Source organism: Lacerta agilis, chromosome 2 (assembly GCF_009819535.1).
Source record: "Lacerta agilis isolate rLacAgi1 chromosome 2, rLacAgi1.pri, whole genome shotgun sequence".
Lineage (NCBI taxonomy): Eukaryota > Metazoa > Chordata > Lepidosauria > Squamata > Lacertidae > Lacerta > Lacerta agilis.
Genome location: NC_046313.1, coordinates 102377375 through 102395267, shown reverse-complemented (window position 1 = coordinate 102395267; position 17893 = coordinate 102377375). Strand labels below are relative to the sequence as shown.

The following is a 17893-nucleotide window of genomic DNA, read 5'->3' as shown; positions in this document are numbered from 1 at the left end:
TCAATACAGTTTGCATTTGCAAAAGCTATGGGGCAGCCATACTGCTTCATTTCCAAAATAACATAATAGAGGGGTTGCTGAATCAGGCCAGCGACCCATCTAGTCCAGCAACCTGTTGTCACAGTGGCCAACCAGAAGCCGATCAAATTTTCTGTTCCTTTATTTATTCTTGTTCCACTTTTGGCATCCTATAGTACAAGAGTGTCCCCCTGGGTAGCAATATGTAGCAGCACTGGGGAAGCATCTCGGAACAACTAATACAGTGGCGTGATGTGTGGATGGTCCAGGATAAATCTGCCACCAGTGCGCTATTACTGTGCCAAGAATGTGGTGCAGAACACAGCCGCTAAAAAAAAAAAAAAAGAAGTTGAGGAAAGCGGCATAAACCTCTCCTCTCACCACCCCCAGAGACACAATAAATGTGTGGCATATACCTGTGGTTTCTCCATTTCAGGAGCAAAAAAACACATTTGCAGCTGTCAATAAATGTCCTGAACATAGCAAGAGGTTTTCGAAAAAAAACCGATGACTCCTTGCCTAGGATGTTGTGCAGTCAGCACAGCACCAACCCAGCTTGTGTTCTGACTAAGGAACAAAGTTCAGGAACATCACATATTAATGCAGTTAAGCTGCTCCTTTTCCCACCCCTTGGACACATAGATAAGATGTTTCTCCTTTTTAAAGGAATGGGGAAGCAATGACCACTAACAGTAGGATTCGAACCGTATGAAATAGCACGCGTTGCAGTCGATCGAGGGCAAGCAAGCTGGCATGGCAAAGTCAAAACCCTGCAGCAGGACGGGAAGTTGCCCAGCCAAATAACAACCTTCAGATCTCTGCTTCCACTCCTCCTCCTGACCTCCCTTTTTGAGAAAAGTGGCAGGTTCTTGAAGTGGTTTTTAAGAAGTATGCTTAAGGTAATCAGCGGTTTGGTTCTCAGCAGAGCACAATGTACAATGTGAAAGATTTAAGTTAGTATAAGAAAGATAAAGATTGTTCTTTTTGGGGGGGTGCGGGGGCCAGACAAGACTTGATTCCACCCTTGCAATTAGCAATGGCACAAAAGGCCTTTTTAAGAGCACACTGCAGGAGCAGGGGCGAGTTGACTTGGATCATGGCCATTTTCCTTACATTGATCCGGAGGCCAGAGCTGCCCAGGGTAGGGCATGTTCCCAAGGGGGGGTGGGGCGCGCTCCCAAACGGGGCAGGGCGCGAAGGCTGCCCTCCCAGGTGCGGGATAGCTGCTCGGGTGCCCGGAAGAAGAAGAAGAGTTTGGATTTGATATCCCGCTTTTCACTACCCGAAGGAGTCTCCAAGCGGCTAACATTCTCCTTTCCCTTCCTCCCCCACAACAAACACTCTGTGAGGTGAGTGGGGCTGAGAGACTTCAGAGAAGTGTGACTAGCCCAAGGTCACCCAGCAGCTGCATGTGGAGGAGCGGAGACGCGAACCCGGTTCACCAGATTACGAGTCTACCGCGCTTAACCACTGCACCACACTGGCTCACCGGAGCGGCGCATGTGCCCTGTGGCCGGGGCGGAGCGAGCCACCAATGGCGGACATTCTGCGCACGGCCCACCCACGGCTCCCAAGCCTCCCCCAAGCTGTCAAAATGAAGGGGAAAGGGGGGATGCCGCCGGCAAAGCGGCACAGCTCCCCCCTTCCCCCGACAGCTTGGGGTAGGCTTGGGAGTCATGGGCGTGCCAAATGTCACCCCCCTCAGCGAAGACACCCGGGACAGACCGCCCCCCACCGCCCCCTCTTCCTCCGCCCCTGCCAGAGGCCCCCAATCTGCACCAGTCCCCTTCAATTTTCCCTTAGTGGAATGAATTAGAGCTCTCCCACCCCCAGTGCAAATGGCTGGAGCTGAGACAGCCTGAAGAGGGGTCTCTGCCGGTGGTCCCCCATGACTCAGATGCATGGCTCCTAGATCTTACAAGGAGCCAAGCATTTGGTGGCATGGGCCTAAGCCTGTGCAACTCCCCATGGGCATAGCCAGGATTGATATTGGGGGCGGGGCAGGACCGAGCTACCTGCAATGCAATTGGTCAGTTCATGGAAGCCATGCCTATCGCTCAGTTGCGTTGCCAGCTGCGTCACTAGAATGTGCCACAACATCATCGAAGTGACCTCAGTGAGCATTTCAATTTAAAATATCCTGATTATTTATACTTTTAGTTAAATATTTTTAAGTATTTTTATTTTTAAAGTATTTTTATTTATTTACTTGATTTAAGGGGGCAGTTGCCCCACCCCCATGCCCATACAACTCCCCTCTGCCCCCTGACTTAGACATGTAGACGGGTACTCTCCTTACTGAACTTCAGATGCATGACAAATTTCAGCAAGCATTTTAATGCAATATTTGATTTTATTGCGATTCTTTTTTTTTTTTGGTAAGGTTCATTTATACACACCTACACCACACACCCCCACCCCCCACTTAGACATGTCCATGGTTAAGCAGTATATAAATCCCTTCAAATAATTCCCACCAGCAACACTTCAAACTTTTAGTCTTCCAATATATGATCTTTTATATGCACAAGGATGGAAATAAATACCATTGCCTACAATGGATTACAATGGATACAATGGTTGCTGAAATTACTGCTTAATTAGAGAAACACTGTTGATCTTTATTAATGATGGGAAAATCCTTATGAACCTTTTGCGTGAAAAAGGTATCTGGGTTAGAAGACGAGAAAAATGTTGGTTTATAGAACGTAGAATTGGAGTGAATGATCTGAATATTTTTTTAATATATCGCTGACATAAGAATAATTGTAAGCCCTCCCTTTTCCTCTCTCCTTTACCCTCTTTTTCTTTTCCTCTTTCTTTAATTTTTGTTTATATCCTGATTCCTTTTTTTATCTTTTTGTATTATAAAAATATATTTTGTAGTTGATATTAATCTTTGTATTATCTTCTTTTAAGCTTTGATTAAATCTATTAAAAAAACAAAACCATTTCAAACTTAGGGATAAGGGATGGTTGTGCAAGAAAGTGATGTAGGTGTCTGTTTAGTACAGTAGCTCTTCAGATTACAGGTGTGGGTGGCTCCACATTTGAACACGTGTTGAGGCCATGTGCCAGTTCATGCACTCATCCATCTCCCAAGACTTTAGCATAGCAGAGTAGGCCCATTACTCCCCTGCAACACACACACACACACACAAAGACTTTTGTGGGAAATGTTAGCTGTGTACTTCCCACAGGAAAGCTCACGGTACATTTTCTTTAAATGCCTTGACGTATTAAACCACGCATTGCCTATTTTCCAGCCTCTTCCTTTTTCGAGTCATCTTTCCTTTTATGGAAAATGACAACACCTGTCAACATAATGGTATGCAGGGGCGTCGCTAGGGGGGTGCGGTGGGGGCGGTACGCCCCCGGGCGACAGGGGCCACAAGCGGCGGGTGGGGGCGACAAGCGGCGGGTGGGGGCGACAAGCGGCGCCCCTCCCTCCACTCCCCAGGCAACGCCGGTCACCCCGGGAGCAGCAGCGCTGCACGGATGGGGTGCTCCCTCGGCTGTGCGCTGTTGCTCCCGGGGCGACCGGAGCGAGCGGCGGCGCATGGGGGTGACAAGCGGCAGCCCCTCCCGCCATTCCCAAGCGCTGCCGCTCCCTCCGTCACCCCAGGAGCAACAGCGCACGGCCGAGGGAGCACCCCGTCCGTGCAGCGCTGCTGCTCCCGGGGTGACCGGCAGCGTGGGGAGTGGCAGGAGGGGCCGGCGCTTGTCAGCCCCACGCGCTGCCGCTGGCTCCGTCCCCCCGGGAGCAGCAGCACACGGTGTGTGCGGTGCTGCTGCTCCTGGGGCAACGGAGCGAACGGCGGCACGTGGGGGGACAAGAGACAGCCCCTCCCACCATTCCCACGCGCTGCCGCTCCCTCCGTCACCCTGGGAGCGGCAGCGCACGGCCCGACGACGGAGTGCGCCTGCACGCGCAGGCGCACTCTGTCATCGGATCGCCGCTTCCACAGCCTCCTTTTGAGCCGGAGAGCTTAAAAGCGAGCTCTTCGGCTTAAAAGAGGGCTGCAGAAGCGGTGCCGGCACCCCCGGAAACGCCCTGGGGGCGGAGCGTCATGACGTCACAATGTGATGTCACGACGCCCCGCCCCCGGGGCGTTTCCTTTGCCGCCCCGGGTACCGCGGAGCCTTACTCCGCCACTGATGGTATGGATTTCAGGTGGGGGGGGGCGGTAGCAAAATATATACAGGTGAAACTCGAAAAATTAGAATATCATGGAAAGGTTCATTTCTTTCAGTAATTCAGCTTAAAAGGAAACTAATTTTAACAGGGAGAAATGTAAAGTACTACACTTGGGCAAAAAAAACATGAAAGGCACAAATACAGGATGGGTGACACCTGGCTTGAGAGCAGTACATGTGAAAAGGATCTAGGAGTCTTGGTAGACCATAAACTTGACATGAGTCAACAGTGTGATGCAGCAGCTAAAAAAGCCAATGCAATTCTGGGCTGCATTAATAGGAGCATAGCATCTAGATCAAGGGAAGTAATAGTACCACTGTATTCCGCTCTGGTCAGACCTCACCTGGAATACTGTGTCCAGTTTTGGGCACCACAGTTCAAGAAGGATACTGACAAGCTGGAACATGTCCAGAGGAGGGCAACCAAAATGGTCAAAGGCCTGGAAACGATGCCTTATGAGGAACGGCTTAGGGAGCTGGGTATGTTTAGCCTGGAGAAGAGAAGGTTAAGGGGTGATATGATAGCCATGTTCAAATATATAAAAGGATGTCATATAGAGGAGGGAGAAAGGCTGTTTTCTGCTGCTCCAGAGAAGCGGACACGGGGCAATGGATTCAAACTACAAAAAAGAAGATTCCACCTAAACATTAGGAGGAACTTCCTGACAGTAAGAGCTGTTTGACAGTGGAATTTGCTGCCAAGGAGTATGGTGGAGTCTCCTTCTTTGGAGGTCTTTAAGCAGAGGCTTGACAGCCATCTGTCGGGAATGCTTTGATGGTGTTTCCTGCTTGGCAGGGGGTTGGACTGGATGGCCCTTGTGGTCTCTTCCAACTCTATGATTCTAATATATGAGATAGACTCATGACATGCAAAGCGAGATATGTCAAGCCTTTATTTGTTATAATTGTGATGATTACGGTGTACAGCTGATGAGAACCCCAAATTAACAGTTTCAACTTTGGGGTTTTCATCAGCTGCACGCCATAATCATCACAATTATAACAAGCAAAGGCTTGACATATCTCGCTTTGCATGTCATGAGTCTATCTCATATATTAAACTCCAGTAGCTAATGTAAACAATTGCTTACATAAATGGACTTTTCCACGATATTCTAATTTTTCGAGTTTCACCTGTATATAGAGAGTCTTGCGGCACCTTAAAAGACTAGCCCATTTATTATGGCCCAGACTTTCGTGGACTCAAAGCCCACATCGTCAGATGCATTAAGTGAAATCTTAATTGGCAAGAGTATGAAGGAGAAAATTGTAAAATGCGGGGTGGGATGGCAACGAGATGCAAATAAGTGCAGCCAGTGATCATTAGAGCATTATGCTAAATGGGCACACCTTTTACAATAGCAAATTGGTGATAATTTACTCAGCGTTGCTGAGATGATTGTGGTTAATGATGTTAAGTCTACATATCTATATATTCCATATGCAACATTATGCGTTGTAGAGGTGTTCGTTTCTCCACAGCACCTTGCATAGGAGACTGATATGTACTTAACCTAGTATGAATTCAAGGGCTGAGGGGAGCATGGCACACGGTGGGCACCACCAGGGCAGCTTTTGGGGGGCAAGCATCCAGGTCCCAAGAATGTAGCTGGGCTAGCCTGCTTACCACATTTCAAAGCACGTTTAATAATACACGTTCACATACATAACTTGCAATTTACGCCCATTTGACATACTCACCTTTATATGCCTGGCAATTTTTTTTTAAAGGGGGCGGAGAGGAGCCGTCCATCTGGGGGGAAAATACTCTTGTAACCCCACCCGCCATTGAACCCAATGCGTTTTGGCTATATGCGATGTTGGTGCTTTCCCCAGAACGTAACCCCGTGTAAAACGAGAGTCGCCTGCGCGTCCAGTTAAGCCTGCATCATTTGCATCCGGCACTTGGGGACGGGAGGGGGGCACCTGACCCGATCCTATCCATTGAACGAGGGCCTCATCTTGGGTGGCGACGGGCCCCCTCTTAAACTTACCTACGCGAACAAAACTCATAAACCTGGCTTGGCTGGAGGGCGGGGTGAATGCATGGCTTACCCTTTCTACGGGCCGGGGATTAATAAAGTCCCAGACAGCGCGGCGGTCTCCTGGGTCCGCCTTATGTTGCCAAAGGGATCTCCCCACTTGGGTTCTGCGCTGTGTAACCATTCCAGGCGGGGCGTTGCGGAGTTGTGGGGGTTAGAGAGAAGGAGCAGCTCTGGGGGCTTGGCTTGGCTTTTGTCCGCCCCTCATTCACTCTCTCCTTTTTTTTTTTTTGCAGTAGCCGCTCGCTCTCAGCAGGGGCTCCCTCGCCTCGCCTCCTTGTTTGCTTAGCGGCGGGCCGGCCGCAGAACTACTTTTGCGCACACAGCAGCAGCAGCAACAGCCGCGTCGCCCTCCCGGGTTTTTTGTGCGCGTGTGAGTGTGCGCGCCGCGCTCTCTTCCAAGGAAACCCGACGGATTGATTGGGGCGCCCCGCGGCAGCGTGCCTGGAGGAGCCGTGCCTTTTACGCGCAGCTCGATCGCCCAAGGAAGAGGAGGGATAATAACCGTGGGGGCTTGTTGACACAGGCACGATCCCGGGAGTTGGAATTCCCCCCCGCATACACACACACCACAGAAACACACACACACACAGCGCGAAGGTGACGGGGGACCCTGGCGGCTGCAGCTGGTGCATAAGAGTGCTGTGCGCGGAAGGGGCTCTGCTACTACTTAACTGCTTTAACGTCCCTTATTATTGTCCTGGAGCAAGAAGGGAGAAGACGACTTGATCCAGCACCGCTGCTCTCTTCCGCCTCCTCCCCGGTGCAGTTTCGCCGGAGATGGCATTTTGGGTGAGTTGCTCGCTTGCTTTTCCCACCCACCCCCGCTTAAATTTGCGTTCTCTCTTTTGTTTGCACGCTCCCTCCAAGATCTGGTGCCTTCTGCCCGGGCTGGGAGGAGAAGCAGCAGCAGCAGAAAAGAAGGGAAAGTGGGTTTTTTGTGGTATGTGTGCTTAATATTTTTTGCATTGAGAATGGTGGAAAGGGGGATCGCGCAGAGCCCTCCCCCTCCCCGTCTCCTTTCCCCCCGGTTCTCATTTTCTGCAGCACCTCGCCTTCCCAAGTTTTCCCCATCGGCGCTCATTCATTTCCCCTACCCTCCCTTCCCTTCCCTTTCCCGGCGCAATCGAGGCGGCGCACGCGGCTTTTGAATGGAACTTTTCTACGCCGCGCAAAAGGGCATCGGGTTTGGGCGGCTTATTTGGCCGGGTCCCTAGGAACTTATTTGGGGTGGGGGGGTGGGATGGGGGCCCGGCATCGCCTCCCTCGCCGGGCACTGAGGAGCGCTTGTATACACATCTGTATGTCTGTGTGTGAGTTGGCCGGGCGCTGCGTCCCCGGGAGAGCGAGGTGTGTTTACAAGGAGAGCCTCCGGCCTTCCAGAATGACCCTTTTTATTCTTGCCTGCCCTCTCGCCTCCCCCATTTCGCTTGCAGCCCCACCCCGGCAGCCTAGCAAGAGGGGTGTGTGTATGTGGGAATAAGGGCGCGTTTCTGCCACTTTTAAGCCTTGCCAAGGGAAGATGGGTTTGGCTGGACTTTTCCCTCCAAAGAGACGAGCAGTGTTCCTTGGGAATCTCTCCGTTTCAGCCATCATAGCCCTCTAGAGTGGCCCCCCATCTCCCTGTCCCATTTGTCTGGAGGAGGAAGAGGGGGGGGGAAGGCGAGCCATCCAGCAGTGGGAGCAGCAGCAGCAGCAGCAGCAGCAGAGACCCTTCCCCTCCGAGCACTGGAGGGCTGGACTTGGTCCCACCCCCCTCTGCCTCCTTTGTTCAGATGGAGGTGCTTGTTTGTCCCACTGGGAGCTCAGGAAGAAACATGAAACCTGCTTACCAGAAGGAGGGAGAAGTGGGGTGGATGCGGGGAGAGCCCCATGCTCCTCTCTGAAACCTGCCTATATTATGGGGACTTGGGGGCGTGCAATGGGGGGGGGGGACACACAGAATAGCTGATGTACTTTTTTGCCCATGTGCATGGCTTAGGGGGAGAGGCTGAAGGACAAGTCCTGCTGAAGGGAAGACTGAAGATAGCCCTGCAAAGGTTCCAGCGATTTTTGCTCTTGTGTTTTGAACAGGGAGTGCCCCTCTCTTGTGTAAGTTAGCAACGGAGATTCTCGGAGATGTTCAGTACAAGCAAAGGAGGTCTCAGTTTGCACTCTCATCTCCAACTTTTAGGCTAAGCATGCCCAGATTTGATGGTGTGCAAGAACTTTGTCCACAGAGTTGGCGGTTTCTGAGTAAAAAAACCCAACAATCGTGTGCTTAAAAATCACTTCAATTGTTGGGTATAGTTCCCCATTTGACCATCCTTTTGTGCTCAATCCCAATCAAAGAGGCGAATGGGATGATTCACCCTCTCTCCCCCTCTGGGCATGTTAATGAGGTAGTAAAAAATTTATGTACAGTATCCTGGGCAAACGGTAGTTATTACATGGCAATTAATTCAGAGTCAAGCCTGTGTGTGCTTTGCGAGCATGCTAGAAGTTGTTCATTTAAGACTGATTCATTTAACAAGAGTTTATAATTCACACACAGCAGCTCCCCTTCTGGGTTGATTTTTTGGGTTTTTTTGGTCAGGAATGTGGCTTGGGTTAAACCCCTGTCTTCTGCAGGCTGTGGTCCCAGTCCGGATCAGGTCCCCCAAGAGGCAGATGTTTATGGCTAAAAAAACGGGAAGGACACTTGCAGCGCCAAGCTGAGGGTTAGCATCATGTGTGGTTTGGTCCATGCAAAGCTCAATCCACGAGATCACAAGATGAGCCCAGTTGATTCAGGCCAGTATGGCCCATCTAGTCCAGCATCCTGTTCTCACAGTGGCCGGCCAGATGCCTGTAGGAAACCTCCAAGCAGGACATGAGCACAACAGCACTGCTCACCTGTGATTCCCAGCAACTGGAATTCTGTGTTACGCAAGGCCTTTGTGTTCATTCATCAGATGTCAGAATAAGAATGTGGCTTTATTTTCTTTTTTCGTTTGTTGTTGTAGTATTTGTTAAAGTTTGTTCTCTTTTGTTTATTTGTGATGTTTGTTACACTTGCAGAAAACCCAATAAAAATATTATTATTTTTAAAAAATAAGAAAGTGGCAAAAGCAGACAGGGTCCTACTTTTCCTTCACAACTGAGGCTGCAATCCAAGCACCACTTAACCTGGCAGTAAACCCCATTGGAACATAGGAAGCTGCCTTCTGCTGAGTCAGTCCAGTGGCCAGTTTAGCTCAGTGTTGTCTACAACAAATGGCAGTAGCTCTCCAGCATTTTGGACGCTGGACGGTCCCACTCTGGGGATTGAACCTGTGAGTTCCTGGAGGCTGAACCTGGGACTTTCAGCTGACAGTGCAGATGCCCTGCTACTCAGTAACAGCCCTTCCTCCGATCTGAATCCAGCAGAACTTCTGGGCTAGACGTGGTTGGGATTTCCCAGTAAAGGAGACATTATTACCATCAGCGCACCCAGTGGGCATGTAATCTATCAATACGACATTTCGTTCGAGAATGCTTTCCTTTCAGTTTGGAATAACTGGGCTTGTTTTCAGGGTAGGGGGTTAAGAAAACCAAGTATCCCCTTGCTGGGAGAGTTAGTGAGAACAGCTAGTGGCATTTTGCCTTTCCCACTGGCCCTCTAGCTACTGAATATTACAGAAAACCTGAGATGTGAAACCCTCCCCTCTTTTTTTAAAATAAAAAAACAAACAATTCTTCCCCAAAAGGACCAGTCCTCCCTCCTGTAGCAATGCAGACGTGGGAATCTATCCTGACAATAAATATTACTAGTTGTGGACTCATAGTACAAAAATAATTGCGTTTCTTTGGAAAAGTTGCCAAACTTTGCTGTGGCTGACCTAGGGAGAGGGAATTGGTGCTTTGGGAAGGACAGCATTATTAGCCCAAGTCTGCACTGTGGGTGGGTTGCCAGGAGATTTCCTTTGCAAGTGTGTCAGATGCAAATCAAAAGGGGGGTGGGGGAGCATCAAGACTCTCTTCGCTAACAGCTGTGGCAGACGGCCACTTTCATCACCTTGCGCTGCCTGCAGAGGAGCAAATGTAACACATTGTGGTGTGACCGTTTGCCAGCAGATGTCACCCCCTGCACTGGAGAAAAATGGGAAGAGTCCCTGAAGATTTGGGGAGGAGGGGAGGCTCTCGCTCCCTCTCCTCCGGGCAGAGGCTGGGCTTGGTGCACAGGGCTTTGTTAAGCCACTGCCTTTTCTCATAGGCCAAATCCTACTGTCGCCCCATCGTCTGTTGAGGTCTTTGGGGGCATCTGCGCCCCAAGCCACTTAACTGCATTTCCAATCGAGCTGACAACGCTGCTGGGTCAAAAGTCCAGAAATAATGGACCACTTCCATGGGACGCTGTGCCGGGTTGACTTGGGGGGGAGAGGAAGGGACATTCCTTTAAATGAAGGACATCTGGCAACTCTGCTGCTGGTTGTTGGCTCTTTGATTTACTGGGGTCAAGTGGGTGGTGCCGAGATCTCGTTTCATTCGTTCAGCAGAGGCCAAGTCACCGGGTGCGTGGGTGTGAGAAGAAGAAACAAGGAGCTCCAATATAACCATGTGTACGAATGAATGCTTTGGAACACTATATTTGGTGCTGTGGTCTCCCTGCGTATGTTTGCAGTCGCAGAGGGTTGCCATGTTAGTCTCTTGCAGCAAGAAACAAGGCGTCTGTAAGACTAAGACCAGGTTTTTCTAAGCAAGAGCCTTCATAATCTGATGTGCAACATGGACATTGAAAGTTATGGATGCCCAATGCATCCATCTGTCCAGCTTCTCAACAGTCCTTTGCTAAACCACTGAGCCTCTTGGGCTTGCTGATCAGAAAGTCGGTGGTTCGAATCCCTGCGATGGGCTGAGCTCCCGTTGCTCTGTCCCAGCTCCTGCCAACCTAGCACTTCAAAAGCATGCCAGTGCAAGTAGATAAATAGGTACCGCTGTGGCGGGAAGGTAAACAGCATTTCTGTACACTGGGGGCCTTCTTGGTAGTGGCGCCCGCCCTGTGGAACGGCTTCCCTTCAGATGTCAAGGAAATAAACAACTATCTGACTTTTAGAAGACATCTGAAGGCAGCCCTGTTTAGGGAGGTTTTGAATGTTTGGTTTTTTATTGTGCTTTTAATTCTGTTTGGAGCCACCCAGAGTGACTGGGAAAACCCAACCAGATGGGTGGGGTATAAATAATAAATTATTATTATTACTATTATTATTGTTATTTAATATCCGTCACGGTGTCCCATTGCGCTAGAAACGGTTTAGTCATGCTGGCCACATGACCGGAAAGCTATCTGTGGATAAACGCCGGCTCCCTCGACCTGAAAAGCGAGATGAGCGCCACAACCCCAGAGTCGCCTTTGACTGGACTTAACTGTCCAGGGGTCCTTTACCTTACCTTTTACCTTTTACTCTGTAGTGTGATCAGAGAACACCCAATTGTTGCCTTACGCGTGCTTGTGATTTATTCATTTATTTAAACAATTTATATGCCACTTAACTACAGTAAAAATAAAAAAATTCTTTCCAGTAGCACCTTAGAGACCAACTAAGTTTGTTCTTGGTATGAGCTTTCGTGTGCATGCACACTTCTTCAGATACAGTACAGTAGTACTGTACTGTATCTGAAGAATACACTACAGAATACACTACTTCAGATACACTACAGTAGTCTCTAATACAAACAATACAATAAAAAAATCAGTTAAAATGCCTGCTGGAATAATAATAATAATAATAATAATAATAATAATAATAGTGCTGGAAGTTCAGTAGGGAGGGTACTTGTCTGACCTCAGCTGGAAAGAGTTCCGTAAAATTGGGCCCACAATACTGAGAGCACGACTCCGGTGCATCCGACCAATGGGGGACCGCTAACAGTGTTAGGCCTACTCCCTTGAAGACTTCAGTGTTCAGGGCAGGGATATAAGGGATCAGGCAGTCCTTGAGGTATCCCAGGCCCAAATTGTTAAGAGCCTTGTAAATTGACCCAAGAACCTTGAACCTGGCCCAGTAACGTATGGGTAGCCAGTGCAAACTTTTGAGCACATAGTGGTCCAACTTCTGCTTGAAGATCTCCAGCAAGGGAGAACGCTTTCCCCTCTATCGGTTCCATTGTCATGCTGTTCTTACTGACAGATTGAGAGGGAGGCTGTGCATGTTGCTGGACTACAATTCTCATCATGCCTGACCATTGGCCATGCTGACTGGGGCTGATGGGAGTTGGAGTCCAGCGACAACAGGAGGGCCATGAGATGTGGGGTTTACAATGCATCCATAGTAGAGAGAAGAATTGTTTTCAAAGTTGAGGTTAAAAAGGTGAAATCAGGCAGACACATGCATGATGAGCCCACATGGGTATTTTTGTTGTTGTTCAGTCGTTTTCGACTCTTCGTGACCCCATGGACCAGAGCACGCCAGGCACGTCTATCCTTCACTGCCTCTCGCAGTTTAGCCAAACTCATGTTAGTGGCTTTGAGAACACTGTCCAACCATCTCATCCTCTGTTGTCCCCTTCTCCTTGTGCCCTCCATCTTTCCCAACATCAGGGTCTTTTCTAGGGAGTCTTCTCATGAGGTGGCCAAAGTACTGGAGCCTCAACTTCAGGATCTGTCCTTCTAGTGAGCACTCAGGGCTGATTGCTTTAAGAATGGATAGGTTTGATCTTCTTGCAGTCCATGGGACTCTCAAGAGTCTCCTCCAGCACCATAATTCAAAAGCATCCATTCTTCGGCGATCAGCCTTCTTTATGGTTCAGCTCTCACTTCCGTACATTACTACTGGGAAAACCATGAATCCACAAAGGTTTATTCCACCATAAATTTGTTCCTCTTTAAGCTGCTCCAGGGGTCTTAGTTTAAATGTTTTGGGATACTTGGAAAAAAAAGGATAGCTGAGAGACTGGAGGTATTGGTGTGTGCATTCAAGGCCGACATCTCTGCTTGTCATCCTGAAAAGAAAATTATATAACATCTTTTTTTAAAAAAGCATGGACATTAAAGATTCATGTCACTTCTGGAGCCTTGGCACTGGAAGCAGCAAAGCCTTGTTTGTGCCGGAGAACTTTCACCTTCTGCAGGAAACCCAGGCCAGTTTCCCTTTGCATTGTTGGGTGGCCTTGAATGTGTTGGATGCTCTCAATGTTTGTAAAATAGGCCGCAGGCTACCCAAACACACGGCAGGTACTTGTGGCAGCTATCTGTACTGTTAAAAGTTTTGCATTGCTTTCAAGGTGTACAGATGGCCTTGCAGAAAAGTAAAGCACATGGCAAGTTTGTGTGGGAAGGTTTGCAGTGGTTCTCAAAGGGTGTGGCAAGTGTCGCGGAAAGATTCATGGACAATGAAAGAAACATTTAAACACGTCAGTGCATTGTAACAGAGTAGTACAGCATAGCATAGTATTAAAATATTTGGGGAGGGATATACAACCAGTATCCATGCCTCCCTCCAAGAATATTGGCTATTCTGCTATGGTTCTCCACAACATATTGTTGTGAACAGGGATTTTAAACAAATACAAAAGATCAGAAAAGAGAAAGGTTTCTTTGTGTGAGAAGTTTGTTTGTCTCAAATTAGACCTCACTAATGACCCAGCAAGAACAAGCACACACCTCTCATGGAGTTTTTATACATGCTTCATAGTTAAGAGGCTCGTTTATACTGTAATTATATTTTGGGAATGATTCATGTTCTCATGTAGCTGTGTTGTTTTATAGTTTTCTGGGTGTCCCATGATAATAATACAAAGTTGTTGTGTTCTGTGTTGTAAATCAGGCACGGCTAGGAGTTGCTTCTTTGTGTTTTCCAACGTATGTCTTATCAATAACAAATTCAGTGAGCAAAGTTTTGTTCTGAAAGTGTTGGCCCAGAGGAAAAAAAGTTTGAGAACCACTGGTCTAAATAGAGGGGGAAGCTGAAAGTTCAGAAACACCATTGAGGAAAAACAAAACAAAACAAAAATAAAAAAATTCCTTCCAGTAGCACCTTAGAGACCAACTAAGTTTGTTCTTGGTATGAGCTTTCGTGTGCATGCACACTTCTTCAGATACACATGCATGCACACGAAAGCTCATACCAAGAACAAACTTAGTTGGTCTCTAAGGTGCTACTGGAAGGAATTTTTTTATTTCTTATTTTGTTTTGACTATGGCAGACCAACATGGCTACCTACCTGTAACTGGAACCATTGAGGAAGTTAGACCTTGACGGAGGGCTGAGGCAGATGTGATGTAGCACCCACTTGTATTTTGCTTACCTGTCTGCCTTGCTCACTCATAATAAAGCAGGCAGTGAGGTGGCGGTGTTTATTTATTCATTGTCTGAAATGGGAGAGGCGAGGAAAAGCCCTCCTCTGTACATGAGTGGACCATTTTGGCCATGACTAATTCATGGGAGCATTAAAATAGATAGGGTGTGCTCCCAACCAATGCTCTGGGATAGCTCAGTCGGTAGAGCATGAGACTCTTAATCTCAGGGTTGTGAGTTCAAGCCCCGTGTTGAGGAACAGATTCCTGCATTGCAGAGGGTTGGACCAGATGATCCTCGTGGTCTCTTCCAATTCTACGATTCTATGAAAAGTCCAAGATACTGTTCTGTGATATCTTGGGGAGGAGCTTCACATACTTTGCCTGGGGAAGGCGAGTGTCTGAGGCCCTGGAGAGCCACTGCCAATCAGTGTGGACAAAACCAACCTAGATGGACCCAAGCATCTGACACGTGTCTGGTTCCTGTGTTCATTCTGGTGCTTTTTAGGAAAGACCGACAATGGGACTTTTGTCCATCTCCCACCTGAAACTCACAAGATGATCTCATTATGGCCGAAATAGCTCTCTGACAGCCAGCAACGTTTCTGATTGAATGCCACTGGTATGACATTCGCATATGCCAACAATCCTCAAACTGAGGTTGAAGGATTTCCAGTGGCAAGCAAGGAAGTACCTGCACACGCACAGATTAAGGCTTGCTTAAGTTTCTGGTGTGCCCCAATCACAGGACAGGGAAAGGAATCACAGAAGGCAGCAGATGGAAAGCACCTGCCAGTCTGCAGTAGCCAGAGACGTGATGGGAGGCGTTCTGTTGCACAGTTTGTAATATATTTGCTAAATTCGTCACTCTTATCCCGTCGCTATCATCCTTTATCCCCTTAAGCCTCTGCGCTGGCTCCCTCTCATTTTTCTACATCAGCCACAAGCTCCTGGCACCAGTGACAAAATGAATCACAGTAAGGTGTTTGTGGAGCTGCTAGTTCCAGGTGAAGGAAGCGTGTCAGAGAAGCCAAATGCTTTATATTTGATCTGCAGTACAGATAATGCATGCAGGAGATCTGGGAATGTTTCCTCTTTCTCATCTACTGAATGCTCGCTAGGGGTCTCCCAGATGACTTTAAGGCGAAGGTGTGTTATCTGCATTTGCAGCAATTCCTTGTTGCCAGCGTGGACTTGATCAGTAAAAACAAAATCGAAAATTCTTTCCAGTAGCACCTTAGAGACCAACTGAGTTTGTTCCTGGTATGAGCTTTCGTGTGCATGCACACGAAAGCTCATACCAGGAACAAACTCAGTTGGTCTCTAAGGTGCTACTGGAAAGAATTTTCGATTTTGTTTTGATCAGTAAAGTTAGTTTTGTGTTTGGCGAGAAATCTGTATTAAGTTGTTCTGCCCTGCACCACACTCTCTCTCTCTCTCTCTCTCAATCTGCAAATTAGCCAAACAGGTTAATAATTTACCAGTCCCCCTCTTCCTTCCCTCTACATCTGTTGTAGTTTTGTAAAATCTCATTTGGGAAACAGCTTTGTTAAAGATCGCCCTCCCCTTTTCCCCATAGCACACTGTTAATCTCCTGGGAGAATGTGCTGGCATGGAAATCTTTGCAGGCTCCTTTCTGCTGCTCCTTTTGGCTCTGACTGGAGTTCCGCCTTCTTTCCCTCTCTTATTTTTCTAACAATGACCCGGGGTGCCATATTTTGGAGCCAGACTAGGAGAAAGATGGAACAAAGAAAGTCTAGGTTGGAAAGATGGATGGAAGGTTCAGTTAGCCCCTGTCGGGGGGCAGGTAGGAACTAGACTGAAAAGGCAAATGAAGAAGGCATAAAGGTTATTTATTATCTCAGGAAGCTACCTTATACCTAGTCCAGTTTGTTGGCATCTGTCTGTCTCAGAAGACAATGGGTGAGTGTGCCTTTGACGGGGAAGTCAAACCATTGGAGGGTTACAGCGCATGCTGTGGTTTTAAAGACTGATACGGGAAAGACACACAGTACTGTATTGTCCCTCACAAATCCTCGCGTTTCCCCAACTTCCTTTTGGCAAGGAATAACAATAAGACTTTAATGGTGGTTTAAGTTTGTGATGTTAAGTGTGCATTGAACAACAGTGAGCATATGATGTTTCTTTTGGGTCTTCCAGAATAGTACTGCTATCCGAGAGCCTTGGGGGTGGCTAACCTTTGGTCCAGGGCCATCTTAACCATAGGCGGCAGGGGTGTGGGGCACCCGGGCTCCGGGCTCTCAGGGGCGCCAGGCTGAGAGTCCGGGGCCCTAGAGTTGGAGTCCGCCCATTGGTTGGAGCGCCACGGCGGGCTCTTCTGCTGTGGTCAGCTCTGCGTCGCGAGTTCGGGGGTGAGCGAGCCAGCAAGGTGCTGAGGTGGCTGGCCGGCTCTGCCCTCCTGCACACCTGGGATTAGCATAGGGCCGTGGAGAGGCCTGCCCAGCACACGCTGGTTACACCACGAGACGCCCGGCTTCACTCAGTCGCCAACGCCTTGGGCTGGTTTGTTGCAACTGGGTTCCTTATGCTTCTTGTTTTCTTTTCCTGAGCAGAGGTAAGCGTGGTGACAACTCTGGGGGACCTGTCCTAAAAAAAAAAGGTAAACAACTTTGGGGTCCCCAAACCTGTCCATTCTTAAGGAAATCAGCCCTGAGTGCTCACTAGAAGGACAGATCCTGAAGTTGAGGCTCCAGTACTTTGACCACCTCATGAGAAGAGAAGACTCCCTGGAAAAGACCCTGGTGTTGGGAAAGATGGAGGGCACAAGGAGAAGGGGACGACAGAGGACGAGATGGTTGGACAGTGTTCTCGAAGCTACCAACACCAGTCTGACCAAACTGCGGGAGGCAGTGGAAGACAGGAGTGCCTGGCGTGCTCTGGTCCATGGGGTCATGAAGAGTCGGACACGACTGAACGACTAAACAACAACAACTGTATGGTATTTTGGGGTTGTTGTCGTTCAGTCGTTCAGTCGTGTCCGACTCTTTGTGACCCCATGGACCAGAGCACACCAGGGACCCCTATCTTTCACTGCCTCCCGCAGTTTGGCCAAACTCATGCCAGTTGCTTTGGGGTAGGGTTATTTTATTTGTTTTACTGTGTTGTATTGCATTTATATATATATAGATTACCTTATGGTCAAGGGTGGGTAACTAATAATAATAATAATAATAATAATAATAATCCTAACCCAGAGCCCATACTTGGTAACAAGACACAGATTTACAGATGTCCCCCCAACTCTCCTTTCCTTGATGGGCTTGTGTACTTAGAATTCTATGACTTGAAAAGTTCAAGGTGTCTTTCATGCCAGAGCTGAAAGATGTGCTGCTAATGAGACAATTAAAAGAATAAAACACAGACTCAAGGTCAGATAAAACGT

General features: G+C 48.4%; 1 protein-coding gene across 1 annotated transcript in view; it reads left to right on the top strand.

The window, feature by feature from the left end:
- The first annotated feature begins 6888 nt into the window (after nt 1–6888).
- PLXNB1 (plexin B1) overlaps nt 6889–17893 on the top strand; it is a 131657-nt gene continuing 120652 nt past the window's right edge. The window contains exon 1 of the mRNA XM_033141439.1: nt 6889–7049. The gene's annotated coding sequence lies outside the window, so the exon portion shown is untranslated. The remainder of the gene's footprint in view (nt 7050–17893) is intronic.